Source organism: Impatiens glandulifera, chromosome 2 (genome assembly GCF_907164915.1).
Source record: "Impatiens glandulifera chromosome 2, dImpGla2.1, whole genome shotgun sequence".
Taxonomy (NCBI): domain Eukaryota; kingdom Viridiplantae; phylum Streptophyta; class Magnoliopsida; order Ericales; family Balsaminaceae; genus Impatiens; species Impatiens glandulifera.
Window position 1 is genome coordinate 25,732,975 of NC_061863.1, and position 6,393 is coordinate 25,739,367.

The 6,393-nt window shown below is 36.6% G+C and overlaps 1 non-coding gene across 1 annotated transcript; it reads right to left on the reverse strand.

Moving 5' to 3' along the window:
- Positions 1-6,092: 6,092 nt before the first annotated feature.
- On the reverse strand, positions 6,093-6,165 carry TRNAF-GAA. Its single transcript has one exon. It is a non-coding gene; the product is annotated as a tRNA-Phe (tRNA).
- Between the last annotated feature and the right edge of the window lie 228 nt (positions 6,166-6,393).

The following is a 6,393-nucleotide window of genomic DNA, read 5'->3' on the forward strand; positions in this document are numbered from 1 at the left end:
CCATTGATAAACGAAAAACTCTTAATACCTTGAGGATCGGATTGTAACTTATTAACAATTTGCTTCAGATTCATGTCTTCATCCCATGTCTTAGCTATTTTCTTTAATAATATCGATGAGAATTCAGATAACGCTAGACAAGTTCCCTCTGAATTGATTCTAGATAGTGCATCAGCAGCTACATTCTCCTTGCCTTTCTTGTATTGCACCGAAAACTCAAAACCCAACAGCTTGTATAGCCATTTCTCTTGACTAGGGTGTTTAGTCTTTTGCTCCAACAGGTGTTTCAATGCTTCATAATCCATTTTTATGATGAATGGTTTGAATTGTAAATAACTTCTCCATTTCTTGATAGCATGTAATACAGCTAACATTTCTCGTTCATAAGCAGATAAGGCCTGTAGTTTTGGACCGAGCCCTTTACTGATGTATGCCACAGAGTGTCCTTGCTGCATCAAGATCGCCCCCAAACCAATGTTACTTGCATCAGTTTCAACCACAAAGTTTTCCTCGAAATTAGGTAATTTTAGTACTGGTGGATTCATCATGGCCTTTTTCAGTTCCTCAAATGCCACATCGGCTTCTTCATTCCAAACTAATTTTCCCTTTTTCAATAAGGATGTTAGTGGCCGAGCTATAGACCCATAATTCTTAACAAACCTCCTGTAGTATCCTGTCAAGCCCAAAAATCCTCTAAGTTGTTTTAAGGAATCTGGAGTCGGCCATATTTTAATAGCTGATATCTTCGACATATCTACAGCAACTCCCTGCTGTGAAATAACATGTCCAAGGTAATCTACTTCCAAACAAGCAAAGACACACTTGGAATGTTTCAAAACTAAATGATGTTGTTTCAGTAACTCGAATACCAATCGCAACTGTTTTAAGTGATCTTCCCATGTTCGACTATAGATCAAAATATCGTCAAAAAAACTAGTACGAATTTCCTCAAATAAGGCTTAAAAACCTCATTCATCATTCGTTTGAAACGTGGAAGGTGCATTTGTCAAACCAAAAGGCATCACTACAAATTCGTAATGACCCTCATGTGTCTTGAATGCAGTTTTATAAATGTCTTCCTCCTTCATTCTGACTTGATGATAACCAGATCTTAAATCTAGTTTAGAATAAATACAACTACCATATAACTCATCCATTAGTCCTTCTATTAATGGAATTGGAAATTTGTCTTTAATAGTTACCTCATTTAAACGTCGGTAGTCGATGCATAATCTCCAGCTTTTGTCCTTCTTTTTTACCAGCACAACGGGTGAAGAAAATGGACTATAACTTTTGCGTATCACTCCTGATTTAAGCATCTCTTCTATCATGCCTTCCATTTCATCCTTTTGAAGAGCAGGATATCGGTATGGCCTTAAGCTAACGGTTCATGCTCCTTCTTTGAGATTAATTCGATGATCATAATTACGAGTAGGTGGAAGTGTTGTAGGTTCTCTGAATAATTCTTCAAACTCTATTAACAGTTTCTCTAATTTTTGTTCCTTGTCAGCCTCTGGTGAAGATATTATTACGGAATACAATTCTGATTCACACCCTTCTGATTCCCCAATACTCAGCATAGCCACATTAGCGCCCTTTCGAATAACCTTCCCTAATGTTCTGCCTTCTATCATGGAAACCAAATTGGATGTATCCCCGTGTAGCTTCCGCAGTTCACCATTAAATGAAAATTCCATTATCAGATTCTTGAAGTCCCACTGAATTCCACCAAGTGTCACCAACCATTCTATTTCGAGTATAATGTCATACTTGGGAATGGACAATACTCGTGCATCGACATTGAAATCTATTCCCTGAGCTGACCATTGTAATCCAAGACATTTGGTAGTACTTACCAATTGATGACCGCTTGCTACTGTGACCATTAGTTTAACCGCCGGAGACGTTACAAATTTTGTATTCCTGATCACTCGTGGGTTAATAAAATTATGCGTACTTCCCGAGTCTATCAGAATATATACGTTGTTTCGTCCTACCGTTCCTTGCACCTTCATGGTATCAAATGTATTTGATCCTTCAATTGTCATTGCAACACCATCTTCTAATTCGTCCACGGTTTCAACCAATTTTTCTTCCTGATTCTCTTCCTCGAATAGTTCATTTATCATCGCAATGGCACCCGCCCTGCATCTATGACCATACTCCCACTTCTCTTCACAATAGAAGCACTGGTTGTTTTTCTTTTTCTCGTCATACGCTTTCTGATCTAAATTGACTTTTCTTGGAATAGTATTTGTTGGTCTATTGTACTGGCCTGTACTATTAGAACTGCTCGCAAGGTTTGTCGATGTTCTATTATACGGTCCATTATTATTTCCTCGATTCAGGAAAGATGCAGCCTTCGGAGTTGGCAGTAATGGACCTCCCTTGTTTGCTAAATAGCCTCGCCGCACTAACGAATCAAAAACAGCATCTTGTAATTTCTGATTAGTTCGTTCTTGAAGTTTAGCCATTCCCATCGCTTCAGTTAAGGACTGAGGTTTCTGTATCCTGATTGGATTGGCTATTTCTTCTTTGAGTCCATTTAAGTATCCCTTAATGGAGTACTCTTCAGTAAGATGTGGCAGTTTATATGTAATATCGAGATATTTCTTACCGAAATCCTTAACTGTTGTCGTCTGCTTCAAGTTCTTCTATTCGTCTAGTGGATCATCCAATTCGCTTGGACCGAATTCCTTCAAAACTAACTGCATCAGTTCGTTCCATGTCATAGCTCGCCCTGGAAGTCGGTGTTGTAAATATGAGCTGAACCAGCAACGCGCTCGACCGGTCAGATGAGCACATGCATAATCCATCTTTGATTCTTCTGATGTTCGGTCTATTTGAAAAAACATCTCGACTCCGTAAATCCAGTCATCCACCTCTTCGCCGTTAAACCTTGGAAAATCAATCTTTGATAGCCTAGTTGGAGGTTGATACCTTTCCTCGTTATGAACTTCCCGATGTCTGACATCTTCGCCTCGTCTGCGATCACGATGATTATCACCTCGGAGATTTTGACCTTCATCTAGTGGTACTTGATTATTCCCAGTTGTACTTAGTCGGTTGATTGCATCGCTCATTGAAGCCATCATAGCTTCCATCCTTTCGAATCGGGCCTCTTGAGCCAACAGTCGTTCGTCTTGCGCTTGATTACGGCTGCGGATTTCATTCAACTCCCCGTCGATACGCGTTTCCACCATATTGCCAAGAACTTGCTCTGATACCAATGATATAACTTAAAGTAGATTTAACTGGTAACTTAGCTATAAGTGAGAGATACCTTGATTTAAGTGAAGAATAGAATATAATGGAGGTGAGAATGAGATTCACAAATATTAGGTGAGTAAGAATTTAACGATAAGGAAGAAGAAGATAGGAGATAGAAAATATAGAGAGAGAAGTTAACCTTAGAGGTTTCTGTAAAAATGTCGGGGTACCCTTGCAGATTAAGATCTCCTCTTTATATACCCATCCTCTGCCATAATTAACATCCCGCTAATTTCATATATTTTGCTAATACCTTATTAATACTTATTTATTTCCTTAGAAATAATTATTTATTAAGTATTCCATATTCTGGCTAATTGCCTTATTTATAATTATTTATTTTGCATAATTAAAAATAAAACTGCTGACATGAGTTACGTCTACCCGTCAGCTTATTTTAGGGTTAGGAAACCTAACCCTAACAATCCCTTATAACACAATTCTACATTGGAGATGATAGATTGCATATTCGTATCGGTAGAAAAAACTTTCTCAACACAATTCAAGAACTCATTCATAACATTGGCATCGTTATGTATGCTTGAATCTTTGAAGTAAAAAAATGGATTCAATAAATAAGTAGTGTAATGCAAAGGGCTATCAAGTCTACCCTTGGACTTTGTATCAACAATCTTCAAAATAGGGATGGCATTTTCTTCTTTTTTGAAGTTTTTTTTTACCTCTTCCTTGGCTTGTTTAAGTGCTCCAAATAAAAATGTCATTGAGGGTATTTTGTCACCATCAACAAGACGTAGAAATTTCACTAAAGGGGTGAAAACATTCAAAGCCAAAGAAACCCCATTCCAAAATGAAATGCTTGTTACTGTAGCCTCCGCCGCTTTACCTTTCACAGTAGTCCGTAATTTTGTTTTGCTCCACTCATCAGATGTAAACATAAGTCTCAATTGATCTTCCTTTCCTTTGAGACTTTCCAATGTCAAAAAGGAGGTGGCAAATCTAGTCACCCTAGGCCTCACAATATCCCTTTTCTTAGTATATTTCCTCATAATTGCCAAAGTTCTATGATGTGCATATATAAATATTGTTAGAGCTTTTGCTTTCTCTAGCACTCCACTAAACTTTGATAGTTTTCCTATTGCTTCAAGCATGAGATTAATTGTATGAGTCGCACAAGAAGTCCAAAAAATATGAGGTTGTTTTACCTCGGCCGCCATTTAGAACATTGTGTAAAACTAATTTAATAATTTTATTAATAAGCAGGGATAGCTCAGTTGGGAGAGCGTTAAACTGAAGATCTCAAAGTCAGGTGTTTGATCCACCTTCACCGCAAAAGTTTTTTTTTCTATTGGAAATTTTAAACAGAGTAATGATATATATAAGCATTGAAATGATTTTGATATGTATGAATTAATCTTTCAAAAGGGTTGTGTGTGCAATTTTTCTTGGGCCAATACTCTAGAATTGTTTACGCTCATACTTATTTCGATAATATTGTGGCTCATGGTGGTTGGGATGATTGGGACCACATTAGTAACAAGAACAAGTATGCATCTTTAATATACAAATCTTAAAAATTCATGTACTTTTGATGCATACTATATTAATTGTTGAATTTTCTATATAGGACTGTCTTTTTCGGGGTGTACAAGTGTTATGGGTCTAGGGTGAAAGCGGTTCGTGGAGTGTCTTGGGCTAGAGAATTGGACTATGAATTGGCTCATCCATTTCTGGCCAAGAGCTTTGTCAATGGAAGGCACTGGATTGCACCTTTAGATACTTAATACAACAAATAATTAATTCAATTTCATTATTTATTGTTTAGTCATTTATTTGTTTCATTGATTCTTTCATAGATGTTGAATTAGTATAAATAGAAATGAATGGTGTTTGTGTGACTTATAAAAATTACATTATAATCTTCTCAAAGTCATTCAAATAGAAAGTTATTAAACAAGCCATTTGATAAATTTGATTATTGGTTTTAACAATTTTGGGATATTCTTTATTGGCAAAAGAGCTTTAGGGAAAATGTGAAATGTTTCTAGTTTTGAAGTTTTTAACATCAATATTAAGAGGATGAATAATTAGTTTCTAAGTTTCAAACCTATTTCTTCTGTCTATGTTTTGGTTAATGATGAATTTTGTTTATGTTACGCACTTGTTGTTTTCCTTTGGGCAAAAAAAAACAACGTATTTGTTGCTTTGTGCTCTCAATAATTTCTAAGTAAACAATCTTTATATATATACAAAAAATACAAGATTTATAAGATATAAGCGAAAGAATTGAGATTCCTTTTCAAGAATAAGAATGTATGTATAGTATACATGATTTGCACAATCCCATCAGTGGATTCAATTTACAAATTGTTGAGAGAAAGAGACAACTGAGAAAATAAGAACCTGACTTATAATCCCACCATTCCATTACACACTGGAGGCTTTTCTCAAGTGCAGCAAATAGTACAACATATATATTACACAAAAACTAGTAATTTGTTCAAATTTCTACTTCATAAAGCTCAAATTTGTGTTGCAAGTAGAACAACAAAGCTCCATAACTGACCCTCAATTGGACACTGTAATGCCTCTTTCTTTTTGCCAAAACCAGAAGACTTTGTACATGTGTTGTTGTTACATAGATATGTATAATAAAAGATGTTATAGTCGATTAATGCAATCACAAAAACAAGAATATAGATTTAGCAAGTTCATCCTAGATTAAGATTACCTTCTTAGCTCATATTAGAAACTTGAGTTCACATTGGAGATAATCAGAATGTTGGGTATTTTCCCATTTTCAATTCCAATTTTGTAAGTTCTGTTTCATTAATTATAAAGTAAAAGGCAAAGAAAAAAAACTTTGCGGTGAAGGTGGATCGAACACCTGACCTTCAGATCTTCAGTCTGACGCTCTCCCAACTGAGCTATCCCCGCTTATTAATAAATCTATATTAAATTTGTTTTACATATTGCGTGGTACGCAATTAAATTGCAATTAAATCCACGCCCCACCCACGCCTAAGCTCACGCTCCACCCATGCCCAAGCCCACGTCCATGCCCAAGCCCACATCCACGCCCAAGCTCAAGCCCACGCCCAAGCCCAAGCCCACGCCCACGCTCAAGCTCACGCCCAATCTCACGCCCAAGCCCACGCCCGCACT